The sequence below is a fragment of the Lycorma delicatula genome, chromosome 2 (assembly GCF_047948215.1).
Source record: "Lycorma delicatula isolate Av1 chromosome 2, ASM4794821v1, whole genome shotgun sequence".
Classification (NCBI taxonomy): domain Eukaryota; kingdom Metazoa; phylum Arthropoda; class Insecta; order Hemiptera; family Fulgoridae; genus Lycorma; species Lycorma delicatula.
Window position 1 is genome coordinate 82449342 of NC_134456.1, and position 19336 is coordinate 82468677.

Sequence of the window (19336 nt, forward strand, 5' to 3'; positions counted from 1 at the left end):
TTGCTCTACAGTCTAACCCCTTGGTCTTTTAAGTTGAAAACTTAATGGCATCCAAAGCCTCACACATAGAAGTAATCTGACCAAGTTTGGTAAAAATAGGTTCAATAATTCTGGAGATATAAAAAGTGCCACACGTATGTGAACACATGGAAAATTTCCATCCAGTTTTTTGGGTCCCTTAGATGTAAAAACGTCAAGATCAAGATCCGGTGTAAACCGCTTACGCCCAAATTGGACCGATTACAATACTTTCCTTTCTAAAGCTAGAGGCTGTGCTGTAGGGCTAAACGATAAAGTAAAATTGTATTCTTTAATGTGATTTTTTTTCTAAATTTGTTTTATTCTATTTTATTATTTAACCGGCGTGCGCTAACTTATTATGTAAATATATTACCTTACTTAATCTTAGTTAATATACGATTCGGTTTTTCTCTTTTCGCTAGCACGCAAGTCCTCTGGCTATATAAAAACTCTTGCTTTTAAATTCACTTCATATGTTACATAAATACTAGTTAAGTTAAACCCTGAAATCACAAACGAAATCAGCATTTTGTTTATACAATAAATTTTATTTAAACAGCTTTAAAAAAAACTTATATCGAAATAATCTTTTTAATTTATCATTTAATAATGAAAAAATAATTATAAAATATTAAAATTGACTATCATAGATATTTTGAACAATATTGCTGAAGAGAATCGATATTGAAATTAAATTTTTTTTAAATTTGTATTTAATCTAATTATTTTGTAATATATTATAGCGAAACTGTACAGTTACTGCGCTATAGCAGTTTCTGATTTTATCTGATTATCAAATTATAAAATTTCAATAAAAATAATAAAAGTTATTTAGTTCTGGATTAGGTAGTTTTGCAATAAATAGTTCGGGAACCATACTATTCATTTAATTATCGTAAAATCTTCGTTTTATTTAACAATTTTTACAGTTTACCAATAAAAGAAATAAAATAATTATTACCTGATCGAAAATTCAAAGTTTAACGGTATATACAAACCGTTTATAAAAATGAAATTTACATCTTCACATACACATTAAAAATAAATAAATTAGAATCTGTGTTATTTACGGAAGAGAAGGTTTTTTTAAGAGATTATTTTGTTGTTTAATGTATACATTACTTAAATAATTTTTCTTAAATAACTTTTGATTTAGTAATTTCGTAAAAAACATTATAAGTTGTTTATCTTATCCCAGTCTTGTCGTTGCCGATGAGTTTGAAACATTTGAAAGAAAATAATTAACCGGTGATATTTCTTACGAGAAGCAGTCCACAGATTTGCAGTTTATGTTATTACGTGCTATTCTCTCAATAACAGAGAATGTGGTAGTTGCGTAAAAAAAAAAAAAATATATTATTTTTAAGTTTTTATATTAAGTTTTTTATATTATTATTTATTATTATTCAAATAATGGATTGTATTTTATAGTAATAGTTATTTTTAATTACTACGTGCATTTTCTTACTCGGCGAAACAAAATGTACATACCAGAGTTTTATTACTTCCATGTACGAAGTAAAGGAAGTATTGTGATCGCGAAAAATTTCGGTTTTCAGATTTCAACGGAAATATTAATTTTGACCATCCCTGAATCCATTTTGATTAGTTTCGGCGTGACGTCTGTACGTACGTATGTATCTCACATAACTCACAAACGATTAGCAGTAGTATGTTGAAATTTTGGATTTAGGACTATTGTAATATTTAGTTGTGCATGTCTCCTTTTGATTGCAATCTACTGAACCAAGAGTATCCAAAAAAAAATCCAAAAGAAATTGATTTTGGACTTTTTCTTAACTACAGTAATAAATAAGCCGTCATTGAGAGCTTTTAAACGATATATCATAAGTGGTACTTATATTACATTGGTCCAGAGTTATAGCCAAATAAGATTTTAATTAATGAAATATTTGGATTTTACAAGGGGAAGGCACATCGGTTCGAATCCGACTTCATATACATATATTTTTTTAACTTTTTTGATCGGTTCGAATAAGACTTTCTCTTTTTTAAAAATTTTTTGTTATATTTTAATATATTGATTTATTAATAATTATTTACCTCTGATTGTGAAAAAAGTTTACGATAAATAAGTCAAAAATAACAATAAAAATAAAAAAAAATATCAGAAGTTATTAATGAAATAAAATTTTATGTACTTTTCTTTAAAAAAAAAAATAAATATTTATATGTAATTTAATAGGCGTACAAGAAAGTCATGTAGTGCTCACATCAGATTTTTTAAAAATATGACGTGTGGTATCTGAATATTAACGTCGCGTAGTTTCTTTTATATACATAGGATTTCCAGGAGATGCTAATTAATTGGCCGCCTGAACATCTGTATGAGCAGTTTGTTAACTTCAACTCTATAAGCTAATAAAATTTGGTTTAGTTAAAACGATTTTAAACTTTTGATAGTAAATATGAGTCTGTGACGCAGCAACGCAACCGAGATTAATTTGGGATAAAATATAAAATAAATCTAAAAAATCCCTTTCGACACGCCGAATGGCAGAGATAGATTTAACCGGTGCTAAGTAGGGGATAAAAAATATTCCCATCTTAAAGTTAAGCAAAACTTCAAATTTATTCAATACGTTAATAGTTTCATGTGAAAAAAGTTTCACATGTTTAGCATACAACAAGCCCCATCTTAATAATTTCAACAATATTTTGATCATCCCTTGCCGTATGGGTTGGTCATATCAAAAATTGTTTCAGACAAAAGTTTTAAGTAATGTGTAAAGGACTAACGAACACTTTAAGCCGATTCGATACTGTGCCTGTTAAGGAAGGTATGTTATTTTTTGTCTGCGAAACCTCATGTTTTCCACCCTCTGGTCCAGTGGTTTGTGATATCAAAAAACTTTGCTTAGATAGGTTTTATGCTTTTATCTGAAGAAGAGTAGGAACTTTAAACGAATTCGATGTTTTACTTAATAGGAAAGTTATAGTGATATTTTGTTTTTTCAAAAAAGCCCTCCCATTTCCAACCCCATGGTCTGATTTTTCCCATTAACGAACTCGACCGAGATTTTGGATCTTTGTATTTTATGTATTAATTTGAAAGTGATTGATGGAAAATTATGGCAGTTATTGTGTCTACTAGAAAGTGAAATATATATATATATATATATAAAAAAAAAATTTTGAGCTGACTGTGGTTTTGGGGTCTGGGGAATGTGAAACACGAATGTATGTCGAAATTTTCCGCAAGTCAAATCATGGTACCCATTACAATAACTAGCTTTCTTATAAAATCTACCTAAAACTTAATTTGAAATTTTTCTAGAAAATCAGTTCATCGCAGTAAATATATTTCATCTCAGTACAATTATAGATTTTTAATAATTTTATCAAATTATAAATTTTTAGTCTTCGACGTATACAAACTTACATAGAAAGAAAATTAATTAGTTTTTTTGTTATTTCCTGTATCTTATTATTTCATGTAAAAAGAGAACAATTTCCTTCTTTTTTTTTTAACTGTCACACACTTTTCCAGCAAAGAATTTTATTCATTTCTGTACATAATATGAATTGTGTATACCAATATTCATTAAACGTCTTTTATGTCAAATAACCTCTCAAAAGAAAAACTACAAGTTTAAAATACATATATATTAATTAATTTTTTGAAATAAATAGATACTTTTGGTTTGGCATTTTTTCTCGTAAATAAGTACTAAGTAGTTACGGTACGCATAGTTATAGGGGAAGAGTGACCGTATCACCATGCAAGGTGGTTTTATCCGCACGCTACCGAAACGTATTGGATGTACTTTGTGATTCGTTAGGTGTGAACTGTTGACCTCGGAATGTTGTGCATTGGAGATGAACTTTATATTAGTTCCTGTTTTGCAGCGAGTTGAATGCTGGGAGCATCACAAGTCGCTGTGCCGGTGTGTGAGGACAGGCAGTGGTCTACAGCTGTACGAAGTACATATATACGTATATAAAATACGCGTTGCACTCGGTCGGTCTTGGAATGGAAAACCAAGCCTTCTGGTCGCTTATCGACCAGCATAACTGGTTGTTACGAGATTACAAGGTCGTGTGCAGTTATTAAATGCTTTTGCCGCTGACTAGCTCACATGTTTTGTACACATGCTCAATTTCAGCAAATAAATCTCTTTCATCAATATGAAATCAAATCATTTAACGTAGCCTTTACCAAGTGTGCAATGCAATTGAAATAGCTTTTGTAACTATATAATATACGAAAAAAAAAAAAAAAAAATATATATATATATATATATATATACATATACTTGTACCTAAAAAGGTTTGTTCAGTTAGAAATTAGACTGGTCACTAGTGTTCGGTGAATATCTCTGGGTAAAATTTCGAATTACCAGGTGTTTATTTATTGGTAGGAAACACATCAACATTTTTTCTTGAAAATATTCAATTTCCAGTTGTAAACAATGGACGGTTACACATAAGTTTCTTATTTATATAATTTTTTTTTCCTTAGGGAGAGGAAAAAGCTCTGCCAGCCGCCGTCAGGTTCGCACTGACGGCAATGCGGGGCTCACACCCGCTAAAAACCCTCCCCTCTTATCATGCAGGCGCCAGATCTAAGCCATATAGTATGTACAGCTCCTGCATGATCACCCAGGCATTCTAATATCTGAATCCGGATGACCGGAAGGCGGCCCCGGAGGGCGATCGACGAGTGACAACTCCGGGGAGCCTCCACCCCCAGAAGCTGGCCCCCCTTGATCACCCGTCATTGAACTCCATGTCTCTATCGATTCGCATCGATACATTTGCCATGTAGAGACCGTTAGTTGCTTCCTTTCTGTTCCGACCGGCCACTACTGAAGCTCTCATTTGCGCTTGTAAGTCTACGGGTGGTACCCCATCTATAACCGATGCCGCCTCGGCGTTGATCGTACGATACCCTGCGATGATGCGTATATTTAGCCTAAGTTATTGCGTATTATATTAACTAAATTAATTGATTTTATTAATTTAAATAAATTATTATTTAATATTATATAAATACGAAATTTTGTCCGTTTGTAACAGCATCACGCTAGAGCCAAACCACAGATTGCTTTCAAATTTTCAGGATAGATTCGTGTTATCCCATGGAAGGTTCTAGCCCATGGATCGAGGCCCTAGCCCTCTAGGAGTTAAAGATATTTAAAAAATTAACCCTTTCACTGCATTATTATATTTCTGTCACCATGGTAACAGAAATATAATGAATTAAAAGAATTAATTTTTTTTCTTTAATGAATATCTTTAAAGTACTTAATACTCTTACGATCATGAGGATAACGAACGCATCTGGGGTCCAGACGCGTTCATTAACCTAGTTCGTTATCCGACTAGCCATGGGGCGGAGCTCTCTAGCTAAAATCATAATTAAAGCCCTTCAATATATATTCATTATAGAAAATTAAAAAATGTATTGTAAATAGCCATTCAAATCTGTTTTATTTTATGCTTCACTATGCTCCAATATACTTAATGCTGTTATATTAATGTAAGCATCAGCTTATATCTTGCGTTAAACCCTAACATCCAAAGAAGTATCACGAAGCTATTAATTTTTAATGAAAAATCGAAACAAATTAACTTAAAATTGTTTTTTCTTTTTTTTGTTATTAAAATCATACTATACATTATACTTCTCAGTCGCTCTTTCGGCCGTCTTCAGTGACATTGACAATGTTGTTTTTCACTAGAATTAGTATATCCGTTTAACTTGTATATTTGTATGTTCACAATGTATTTTTTTTTTTTACAGTCGCATCAACAATTACAGTCATAGCGACTAAAGTAACACTATCATGTAATGTTAAATAAAACAACATAAATAAACAATAAAGAAACAAGTACAATAAAGAATAAAAATATAAACAAGTAACAACAACAAATACAAGCTAAAGTACATAAATCAGACAAAAACCACTAAATTTTATTCTCCATGCCACTGTAGGGGAGGAACCGCAACAGATGTTTTATACCTTCTTTTCGATCTAGTAGAAATTTCATATCTGAACCCAGGTCTATGTTTTGTCGAATGGTTCCAAAGATTGGGCAATCAATAAAAGAGATGGTACACGGACCATTTGACCTCGCAAACCTCACAGATCTTCTGAGGAGATTCAAATAGATGAGCGTGGGTAAGCCTGGTGTGTCCAATCCTTAGCCGAGTTAAGATCCCTTGGTCTCTTCTGTTGCTGGGGGAAGGAGGTTTCTCGAGCACATTCTCCCGGATGTTATGAAATGCCGTGGGAGAACTCAGCAGCCCACAATGTTTACAATGTTTTAGTGTAATGAAATGTGCCATTTTTTGTGTATATGCAGAATGTAGAAAATTTGGTATATTTTTCGTTTTAGGGAGTGATATGCAAATATTTTTAATCTGAATAATTTTTCCAATGTAGCGAATCATAAATTTTTTTACAAAACATTTCCCTGTTGAGATTTCCTCGTTTCTTCATTTCAGTTTTACTTTCCCGACTATTCATATATTGCTATTGTAGCGTAGCTATAAGGGAAAGTATAGGGTTCGACCAAAATTTTAAATATTGGAATCTCTTCAATCTTCGACATTTCAAAACCTGTTTAATCCAAAATAACCCAAAAAAATTATAAAAATTTCCGGAAGATGTACGTAAGTATAATGGACTTTATTTTTATTAATGTCTCTGGATTGGCTCAACATAAAGTTTTCGAAAATGTCAATAAAAAAGTTCTATATATGGAACATTTAAGACAAAATTAAAAACGGGGAGAGGTAGTTTCCACCTTCTTTAATTTTTCATTTTATTTATTATGGTCGTAGAAATGTAAACTTTAGTACGATAAAAGTACTTATTAAGTTATTTAAAATTTAGAAGTTTTAAGCGGATTTAGGGATCCGAGAATATTCAACATTATTTTTAATTAGTTTTTGACTCTAAATCTTTAAAATCCATTAGCCAAAAAAGTTAAAATTTTGTTATATGTATCCTAGCTTTGACCCGATTTTCGACCATATCAAACAAGAGGGCATCACCCTGCCCTAATGTATTTTTAGGAAATTATAATTTTTTTTTTAGCTTTGTTGAATAACATTTCATCGAATCAGGCCAAATTATAAAAGTAAATAGTTGCTAAAATAAATAAATTTTTAGGCCCCCCCCCCAAAACCAAAGGGACTGAATGATTGAACGAATTTAAAAAATCGGTAATTTAAACTTTAATTTTCAAGATTGAAATTCAAATTGTATATAGTATTAATGTAGACGACAGAAATATTTTTTTTAAAAAGTAGGTCTCATGCCACCCGATATAAAAACTATTTTTTTTAACTTTTATTTGTTTTTCTATTCATGACCGTTATAAAAAATATTTTATGAGGTAAGTGTCGAACAAGGGAATCAAAGAGGACACAAACTATTTTAATAAAAATTTTTATATTTTTTTTTGTTTTGTTTGTACACTCTAACTAGTGTAATTTTAATGATTAACTGGGACCCAACATTTTTTATTTAAAATTTTGATCTATTTTTCAATTATAATCATACTTTTAATCTAATATATAAACATGGAAGTTTGTGGCGGATCCGTCTGTTTGCAACAGCATCATGCGAGAACCAACTGACCGATCGCTTTCAAATTTTCAGGATACATATGCGCATTATCCTAGGGAAGGTTTTAAGCCATAAGTCGAGGCCACAGCTCCCTTGCAGGTGAGGTTGTGAATTTTTCCTCTTGGACGATGACCTAATATAGTTTTTGGATGAGAAAATAATGAACTATGCGTTTTATAACATAACCGATTTTCATCTCTCTAACTTGACCTCTTCCCGTGTTACAGGGTATTCTAGGGTAATGAAAAGGGGAACCAGAAGGGTTCCCCTTTAACCCACCGGGTTGGTCTAGTGGTTAACGCGTCTTCCCAAATCAGCTGATTTGGAAGTCGAGAGTTACAGCGTTCAAGTCCTAGTAAAGCCAGTTATTTTTACACGGATTTGAATACTAGATCGTGGATACCGGTGTTCTTTGGTGGTTGGGTTTCAATTAGCCACACATCTCAGGAATGGTCGAACTGAGAATGTACAAGACTACAGTTCATTTACACTCATACATATCATCCTCATTCATCCTCTGAAGAATTATCTAAACGGTAGTTACCGGAGGCTAAACAGGAAAAAGAAAAGAAAAAAGAAGGGTTCCCCTTTAGTTCCTCTGTAGTTCGTCTACAGGAGCGGCGTATCACAGATTCTACGTCAAAAATCGAGGGAAACGTTGGAGAAAAAGAGCTTTTCAGGCTTTAATTGTTATTTATCAGTCTTATTCTCATAATAATGAGAATAACGAACATAGCAGTGGTCCAGGCTAGACGGAAAGAACCCACCGGGTTGATCTAGTGGCGAACGCGTCTTTCCAAATCAACTGATTTGGAAGTCGAGAATTCCAGCGTTCAAGTCTTAATAAAGTCAGTCATTTTTATACGGATTTGAATACTAGATCGTGGATACCGGTGTTCTTTGGTGGTTGGTTTTCATTTAACCACACATCTCAGGAATGGTCGAACTGAGACTGTACAAGACTACTCTTCATTTGCACTCATATATATCATCTTCATTCATCCTCTGAAGTAAAACCTGAATCGAAATTCCCGGAGACTAAACAGCAAAAAAAGGAAAAAAGTATAATTTAAAAAAAAAAATCATTTTATAATCGACAAAGCTAGAATTTCTGATTATTTGATTAAAAAAAATCTCACTGTTTGTTTATTTACTGTAGATATAGCGATAACATAAAACCGTTCTAAAACTAACTATCATCCTCTGAAGTAATATCTGAACGGTAATTACTGGACCTTAAACAGGAAAAAGAAAAAAGGATAGACGGAAAGAGTGAGCGAAACGAGCTCTGACCGGCTAGTCCTGCATTATTTTTAAGGTAAAATTGTCATTTAATCAAGGGCTCAAATCGTTTGGGGCTAAATGTTTCTACTGAAAATTTTATCTTTTTAATGTTTAATTCTAAATATTGCATAATTAAGTCTTCAGTATTTAAACTCCTACGGCGTAATTGAAATAAATACCTGTCAAGGCCAATACCGGGAAAGATTATTTAAATTACATTTTTAAGCAATCCTTTTCAATATAAATGCCAGAAAAATTGAATTTATTCAAGAAAATAAATTTATTAATATTTACAGTAATACTTATCATTCTTTAAATATGTAATATACCCTAAATTGAAGACTGGTAACGAATAAAAATTTAATCAGATTTATAATACTATTACAGCTGGGATTTTTTATAAAAGCCATTATGTTATTATTAAAATATATAAAGTGTTTGAAATAAAACTGCTTTCTCTAATTAAACCTTCACAAGGACAGATGTAAGAAATGTTCCAGTCTGATAGGATTCAGCGGTTAACAAATAACTCATTAAATGCTTGGAATAAAAGAAGATATTTGTAATCGACCAGAAAATTAAGTTTTTTCATTTCAGAAAAAAATATTTCGTTTTAAATTTTATTCTAAATTTACAATAAACAACAGTCATTCTTTCTTTACGTAGATTTTTTAGCGTTTCCATTGATTGCAATTGAAATACCGTCTCTTTTTTTAATTTAGATCTTGCTCTTCATGGCCACTGTACCGTACAGCTCCCTATTCTTTATAGTACCTTTTTTTTAATTCAATTTATATAACGTATTAATTAATTTTCGGAAATATTTTATATAAAAAATTTAGCCCACCGTATTTGTGGTGTTTAAAACCTTCTTATAATAACGAGATTTAAATTCGGGTTTACATATTGTATATTTCTGATTGCTTCATTCTTTTTTGCATCTTATTTAAAATCAAAGACAGGTTGCCTTTTCCCCTTAATTCCTTATAAAAGTGCTACTAACTCTCACATCACTCAGATTTGTAGTTCGCTATAAATAGTATTCCATTCCATTATAAGATATTATATTTTATTTCAAATTAATAAAAATATATAATAGTTTGCAAAATGTTAATTCAGCCTACCCTGGTAACTTGAACTTTATAAAACTGGGAATAATTGAGGTTTATTAAAAATAAATATAATGCGAAAATGTATATGAAATTAATAAATGAATAAAAAAAATTCTATATTAACATACAGAATACAATTTTAATTTCAGTCTTGATAATTAAAGATCGGTTAAATTACCTCAAACTATTTTCTCAAATACTGTGATAATCAATGTAACATATTCGTATGATTTTATTGGATTCCTATCGCCTATTAACTATCTCTATAATTTTAAATTAATTAAACTCTTTGTGATATTTTTCAATCATAAGGAAAATTAAAGGTTATTTAATCCCTTAAATTTTATATATGGGAAAGGATAGTTTTTTTTATAGAGGTTACAAAAAGGTGAGTATTATGTTGCGGTAGGGAATCTGAGTTGAAGGTTTCAGTGATTAGTTAATTCTAAGCTAAATTTACGTTTTCGACTGGAATTGCTTAGAACGACAACATTTTATTTATCTTTATTCTATAACTATTAATATTAATACTCGTGTATAGTATTTTGAAAGTACCAGAGTCGTCCGGTGAGTTTACGGCCTGACAGAGATAGCGCAATTACGACCAAATGAATATATTTGTCAAGTATGATCTTTCAGATGGCATGTTACGAAGTTTCAGACGCATCCCGTTTATTTTTTTTGTGGCGATCGGGTAAAGCAAACATGTTTGACATTTTTAAGAATTCATCCCTACGGACGTACAAAATAATTACATTCCACTTTAAAGGATTCTTCCCAGTCGTTTTTGTCGGTAAAAAATTTGAATATGGTCGTAAATTCATTCAAGCTGGTGGACGTTCAGAACTCTAAAAACCGCTAAGACCGATGAAATCGTCATAAAAATACATAGTATTATTATTGTCATGATACCAAAGAAAGCAGGACCAAATAAATGTGAAGATTGCAGAAAAATTAGTTTAACAACTCACGCATCAGAAATCTGAGCTATAATTCTGTACAGAAGAATTGATAGGAGAGTGGAAGAAGTGTTAGGAGAAGATCAATTTGGTTTCAGGAAAAGTATAGGGACAAGAGAAGCAATTTTAGCGCTCAGATTAATAGTAGAAGAAAGATTAAGGAAAACAAACGTACATACTTGGTATTTATAGACTTAGAAAAGACATATGATAATGTAGAATGGAATAAAATGTTCAGCATTTTAATAAATTTAGGGTTCAAATATATAGAAAGAAGAACAATTGCTAGCATTTACAGGAAACAAACTGCAACACAAATAATCGAAGAACATAAGAAATAAATAAAAGCTATTTAAATAAATTTCTGTGATATATTCACTTATTTACAATTGTATTTTGTCTAATTTAAAAAAAAAAAACAAGTTATAATTTGTTCTGAATTTAACCAATTTTCATTTTATAATCACTTCGTTATATATTTTAATGAATAAAACTACTCGTAATTATATAATTAATTTAATCTTCTAATACATGAGAATTTCTTGACATAAATTCATAATGCTAAATTTTTATTAGCCTACCCCACACTACATTAAAAACTGTAATGAAACTGAAATAAAATACAAAATTAAAAAAAAAATTGTAATAAATTTATGGGTAAAAAGGTAACTAGGAATGTCCAGACGGTTTTTTGGATACTGCAATCAAGAAAAATCGATAATCATCATAGCTCGTATTCTTTAATAACTCTAAAGAAAAAAATCTATAGGTGACCTTATCCATTCGTCCACAGGGACCGTGGACCAGTCGGAGGTTTGGTGAGCTGAAGTATTGCCTCACGCAATTCCTGACCGGCCATGGGGTCTTCCGCGCCTATCTGTGTGGGTGGAGGAGAGCGGATGACCCATACTGCCCTTACTGCGGGACCCGAATATTCCAGAACACGTGGTGTTCTGGTGCCCGCAGTGGAATGAATACCGCCTAGCTTGCTCGGCAATTACCGAACCTCTCAGCGTGGAGAACATCATCGCCACGATGTTGCGGAGCCCCAGCAGTTTGATATCATTGCAGGGTTCGTGACGAGGGTTCTTCAGGAAAAGGATCCGGTGGCTCGGGGATGAAGGACAGCTCTCTGCAGAGCTGCCGTTCGCACGTGCTTGCACGAGTGGGCAGTAGCGATGAGGCACGGGAATTCTCGCACCCCCGAGCGAAAAAGACCGAGTCCCGGCGGGAATGCTCCACTCCGGGTGTTCCCGTTAGAGTCATTGGCTTAAAGACCGAGTCCCGGCTTCCGGAGTGGGAACCCAGGGACGGCATAGCCGGTCATGGTGGATCCTACTCTGGGGGTTTGAGGCGAGCGCAAAGTGAGATCCGACCGGCGGGCCGAGATGTGGAGGCCCGTTAGATTAAAGGACACTCCCCTGGGCTGTGTAATACTTAACTGCAGGATCTAGCCCGGGGGAGAAGAAGAAAAAGAGAAAAAAATTAAAATTAAAGAAAAAATCTGATGTGGACACCACGTAACTTTCTTATACGTCTATTAAATTACATTCAAACATTTTTAAAAGTACGTATAATCGTATTTCATTAATAACTTCTATTATTTTTTTTTCTTACTGTTATTGAATTATTATTTATAGTAAATTTTTTTACAATCTGAGGATAATAATTATTAAGAAATCAATATATTTAAATTAAAAAAGAAAAAAATGAATTAAAAAAATAAGATGAAGTCTGATTCGAACCAATGTTCCTTCCCCTTGTAAGATCCAAATTTTTCATCAATTAAAATTTTATTTAGCTATAACTCTGGAAAATAAATATCACATCATATATCGTTGTAAACCTCTGAATGAGGGCTTATTACTGCAGTTAAGAAAAAGTCCTATATCCAGATGTTTTCGGAGTTTTGGTTTTTTGGACATTTTTGGTTCAGTCGATTCTAATCAAAAGGGGAGGTGCACAACTAGATGTTACAACAGTCCTAAATCCAAAATTTCAAGATCCTACGGTTAATTGTTTTTTAATTATGCGAAATACATACGTACGTACAGACGTCACGCCGAAAAGTGTTAAAATGGATTCAGGGATGATGAAAATGGATATTTCCATTGAGATCTGAATCCTGAAATTTTTCGTGATCACAATATTTCTTTTACTTCGTACAAGGAAGTAAAAATAATATTTCAAAAAACCTTTTTTTTCCAAAATGGTAACCCATCCCAAAAAATGCTCTAAATAAACTAGTGGCTACTCTCACCAGTAGGGGCACTAGTGTAGCACTGACATATAGCTGCTGCTATGTTGTGACGTCACAGTTTACCGGTAGAATTAAATAAATATTTAAAGTGTAAAAATGTATTTAAAGTGACCGCTAGTACTGTCACACCGCGCAAATGAAATACGGTATGCGCGCGCGCTTTAGTTAGAATCATTGAATTAAATAAACAAAAAATATTATATTTAAATAATATGATAAATATTTTAAACTAATTTGTGTGAGTAAGCCGTGCATGAGATTTTTCGCGATCACAATACTTCCTTTACTTCGTACAAGGAAGTAAAAAACAATTGATTTTAACCCAAAATACATTTTAATTAAAAGATTGGAGCAGTGAGCGAATTCCGTGATCGCGAATAATACGTATTTAAAAATAAGTTACCATTTTAATGTATATAGATAATACAATTGTTCAAACGAGCCCGCTCTGAAGTGTTAAGTGATTTGCCATGTTTACATACAAATAATTGTACCCATATAATTCTGTTATCCGTTATACAAAAGCTGATTAACTATGCTTTGCACCGTTGATTGTTTATGCTGTTTAACAATAATCCACTAGCGTTATAAATGTAGAGCAGTGGTTAGAGGTAGTAGTAATAGTAATAGGATTGTATTGCAGTCTAACAGATAGTATTCATGGTCATTAGAATCACGATTATACGATCACCACAATCTTAACTCTAAAATAATAGTTAATGCATCATAGAAAAATAAAAGAAGTTTTACTCCACGAATATAAATCATAAGATTTCTGTATATATTAACCATATATTATAATTGTTACAGTATTAAAAAAAGGAACGATCTCTATTATTTGTGTTCAGTTAATAAATAATTTTGTTTGACTTACCAACCTACATTTTTTTAGAGGTAAGTTGAATAATACGTAGGTTGAATCATAAAATTATTCTATGATAAATGAAATGATTACGTAAGCATTATAGCTGAAAGTCATTTAAAAATAAGATTCATGATATGCAGAAAAAATGATTAATTAAATATGGATGTAGATTTTTTTTTGAAACAAGCTAAGGAGCTATATCAGGTTTTGGCCTTAAGACAGCTTCAAGATTTGGCCTAAAGGTGCGTTTAAACGGTTAATTAAAATTTTCTATTGCCGGTAATATTTTATAGAATCATTTAACAACAATACTATCGGCAACGCACATTCATGTTATTAACAGGCAGCGAATTTTCAAATATTCCCGAGGAACTTTTCATGTTATGCAGTTGTGTGTTTACAAGAGATATATTCTTGTTAATATGTGTAAACTGATATGAAAACAAGTACGAAGCGTAAAATATAATAATGATATCGCTGTAGTATTTATTCTGCTGTATAACTAGGTGTAGAAAATTAATAATTAATAAAAATAGTAATGAAAAATGTGTTTACGTGAATATTCTTACTTAAGTTAACGCGATACAGTGCATTTTTTTTACAAATTTGATAATTATTTGTATAAAAATGTAACAGTAATAATTGAAGAACATAAGAAAGAAGCCGAAATAAAAGAGGAAGTCCAACAAGAATGTTCCCTATCTCTGTTACTTTTTAATCTTAACATTTGCAGTTAATGATGTTAAAGGACAATTTAGATCCGTAGTAACAATACAAGGCGAAAAGATAAAGATGCTACGATTTGTTGATGATATAGTAATTTTAGTTGAGTGTAAAAAAGATTTAGAACAAACAATGAACGGCATAAATGAAGTCCTACGCAAGAATTACCGTTTGAAAACAAAAAAGGAACAAAACGAAAATAATGAAATCTATAGAAATTATATAGATGGACCACTGATAATAAAAATAGGAAGAGCAAAGATTACGGAGGTAGAAGAATTTTGTTATTTGAGAAGTAGAATTACTACAGATGGACGAAGCAGAAGCGATATAAAATGCCAAATAGCACGGGCGAAACGAGCCTTCAGTCAGAAATATAATTTTTTTACATCAAAAATTAATTTAAACGTCAGGAAAAGATTTTTGAAAGTATATGTTTGGAGCGTAGCTTTATATGGAAGTGAAACCTGGACGATCGGAGTAACCGAGAAGAAAAGAATAGAAGCTTTTGAAATGCGGTGCTACTGGAGAATGTTAAAAATCAGATGGGTAGATAAAGTGACCAATGAAGAGGTGTTGCGGAAAATTGATGAAGAAAGAAGCATTTAGAAATATATTGTTAAAAGACGAGACAGATTTATAGGCCGCATATTAAGGCATCCTGGAATAGTCGCTTTAATATTGGAGGGACAGGTAGAAGGGAAAAATTGTGCCGGCAGGCAACGTTTGGAATATGTAAAACAAATTAGGGATGTAAGATTTAGGGGTATACCAAAATGAAATGACTGGTACACTAGATAAGGAATCTTGGAGAGCTGCATCAAACTAGTCAAATGATTGAAGGAAAAAAAAATAAAAGCACTAGTGTACGTGCAGCTTTTTATCAGATAAAATACAAAATGAAGATAGAGAATAATCACTATCGATCAAAATGGGGTGCGCCTAACCATTTTAATAAATGTATGACAAATGAGCGGTTGGGACACGTAAGCCGGTGGTGTATAGCACCGCTCTTAGTCCGCTCACGCTGTTAGGACACTGGTCGCTATCTATGATACGAATTATATAGTCGTATCAGTATATTTGCTTATTTCCTTAGAATTACTAAACAAATTTGTTTTTCCTTAAATTCAAACACGGAACTTTTTATAAGATCGTCCTACTCCAGACCCAATATCTAATAATGAATTAATAACAATTTAATCTATAATGCGACTGTTCCAGTAAGAGATAATTTGAGTTTCATTTGTAATAAACATTTCTTAAACTAGACAAAAAAAAAAACATAATTTATTCACTAAAAAACGTTGTGCTCACAATATACAATCATCGAAAAAATTTTAGCAATTTAAAAAATCTTTCTCAGAAACTACTAGAGATAATCAAACGAGTATTTTTTTTTTTTTAATTAACCAACTGAAAAAAGTTCCTTTACATATCTTAGAATGTTTCAATATGAGCTCCATCCGTTCTCTGCAAACATCAAATCGATAATCGACTTCTATCCAGGTCCGCTGGATCATCGCTGGCGTAACTGTGGCAATAGCAGCAGTGATCCGTAATCTTTAATCTTATACGTCCCTGATTTTCACTGATTTTTATGATTTTTCACTGTAAACAATGGTTTTAACGTATCCCTATAAGAAAACATCTGAAGGTGTCAAATCTGGGCTTCTCGGAGGCTAAAATACAGGACCGGCCGTACCAATCCAACGATTAGGGAATCTTTCATCGAGAGTGCGTCGAACGCCTAGGCTAAATTGCGGGGAGCAATCTTGTTGAAACATTACAGCAACGTTACTTTCTTGTTCAACTTAATCAACTCGCGGGAAAAATACAGTATAGCATGTATAATAAATGTTAATATCCGATTCGGTTCCGCCTGGCAGCTGATGAGCTGTGCGTCTGCGGGGTGGTCCAGTCAAATGAACACCTGATGTTTGACTGCCCTATTGGAGGAGGAGGGCTAGAGACCGGGCCACCCTGGAACTTAGAGGTCAAGGGGAAAATTGACCACCACAAGCGGCGAGTCAATGTGGCGAGAGCCGTATTGTCGGATCGTATGGGAGTTTCTTGATGCGGTTGCTTTATACAACTGACATCTGTAGTTTAGTTAAGGGAAAGACTGCTACCGTGCGGCTGTGGGAAGCTAACCTAGAGATATATGGCTGACCGCCAGCCAATTAAGACTCCAAGCGCTTTAATATGATGGACAGGTACTTTCTGGCATTCAGCGACCTAGGCGTGGTAGCAAATTGCTGTCTAGACGAAGTAAATTTTAATTTTTGGATTTCATATATAATTTTAGTAGTTGACGGGGTGCGCCTACCCATTTTAGTAAATATATGACGCGTGAGCGATTGGGACACGTAAGCCGGTGGTGTATGGTACCGCCCTTATTCCGCTCACGCTGTTAGGTAAGCTCTAGGAGCTATTTTGAACAGTGATCGCTAAACTGTTTTGAGGCTCAGTAGCCGTTTGTTGCACAGACATCCAGTCGTATGCTTTAGAGCGACCGAATCGGGTGGTCGCGGGAGAAATACCAAGCAAACCAACCATACTTCTAAATAAACATGTCCTGTAATAGTAGGCTCATGAAAAAAGAATGGGCTGATCACACGATCGGACATCAAACCGCACTGTACGTTTATTTTTGGGGAATCTCTGACAAACTCAATAATTTCAATGCGTTGCTGAGATCCCCGTATGTTACATTTACGTCAAAACATTTAAGACAACGGATTACCGCTGCTTTTACCAAAGTTATACCTGCGATGATCCAAAGAACCTAAGCAGAAGTCGATTATCGGCTGGGTGTTTGCAGATTGACCAACGGAGCTCATATGAAACATTATAGGCTATGTTAAAGAACTTTTTGAGTTGGTAAATTTTTAAAGAAATACTCGTTTGATTTTCTCTAGGAGTTTCTGAGGTACAATTTTTTTAAATTGCTGCAACCTTTTTCAGTGACCCTGTATTTATTAAAAATCTTGTTTCACATTTTAATATAAGTTAATGCAAAAAGAAAACGGAGCTTTTACGTTCAACGTAAAGAGTAATAAATATTTATTGCCCAACTGGCGTTGTTTTACACTTGTTGGTGCTAAACGAGTAATCATTAAACTATATATAAACAAAAGATCATAAATCCGTGTAAAATATTCTTTGCGGTCACGTTTCAAGATTCAGCATTTCCTTACTATACTTAGCCCATTTAAAAACACTAACATAATATATATTTTACCAAGTATCCTTGATACAAAATAGCCGATTTCTTGTTTGTCGGTTATAATAATATTAAAATCTATTCGTCACTAGTCATTTTAGAACACAAGTTTGATCTTTTACTATCTCTCCGTAACGAAAGAAAGGATTTTTATACAAATAAAAATTTCGGCGCGAGAATAAATATGAGTGAATTAAGAATAAATTAATTTAATATTTTCTTTTTACAAAATGCAGTCCTTGATTCTATTTCAAGTATTTTCTGAAAATGTAATATTCCCGTGGCTAACATCAGAAATATTTTAAGTGATGATGTGATTGTGTTATCAAATGTCATATGATTTCTTCAGACCGTACATCTGGATTCAAATATTTAATTACTTATACAATCTTTTTCGTCTACTTATGCCATTCGGTGTATGCCAGGTGGTATCTTTGTACATTTATGCTAAAATTAGTTTCTGTTCTGTGTTTATATATTACTTTTATATAATTTTTAGGTTATCTTTAAATTAAATTTTTTATTATATAAATATCGTGTCCTGGTTTTAATGACGGTACTTCGTTTTGCACCCGGAAGAAAAAATCAAAATGTAATACAAAATTCTAAAATTACTTTTTTAATAAGGAAATCTTGCGAAGATGTGTATTGAATCGGAGGGAAACTAAGCGTTTGTTTTAGCACTCCCGTGCCTTGTTTATCTCACACTAAAAAAAAAAAACGGACCTACGGCTCGCCGCAAAAATGTTACATGGTTTATATTTCATTTCACATGATTTTGTCAAATGTTTTTCCAATTGTAACTAAATAATGTTCATGAATTTTGCTTACTAACAACAAAAACCTTTACAACGAAAAGCTTCAAATTCTGAACATTTTTAGCTGTTTCTTGAATTGTAATTTTTTTAACACAGCTCTAACCCCATGTTTTTTTTTTATCCCTAAAATACAAATATAATTTTAGATAAATCGCTCATATCAAGAAGTATAAAGCCTTCAAGAGCTGCGCGTAGCCACCCGGCGCACCACGTGATCTGCTCTGCGCAAATAGCAGCTAAAATAAAAATGTGAGCACATACAACAACACACCCAAGCGCTACTCTTTTTTATGAAGATTGATGGTATAAATGCGTCAGTTTATCTGTTTGTTTGCAACAGCATCACGTGAAAACCAACTGAATGATTACTTTCTAATTTTTAGGATACATTCGTGTTATCCGAGGGAAAGTTTTTAAGCTATAGATCGAGGTCCCGTCCACTTACTGGTTAATATATTAATGATATT

General features: G+C 32.7%; 1 protein-coding gene across 4 annotated transcripts in view; it reads left to right on the forward strand.

Moving 5' to 3' along the window:
* The window catches only part of LOC142318947 (uncharacterized), an 848641-nt gene that overhangs the window by 215761 nt on the left and 613544 nt on the right, over window positions 1–19336 (forward strand). The gene's annotated exons all lie outside the window — the stretch shown is intronic.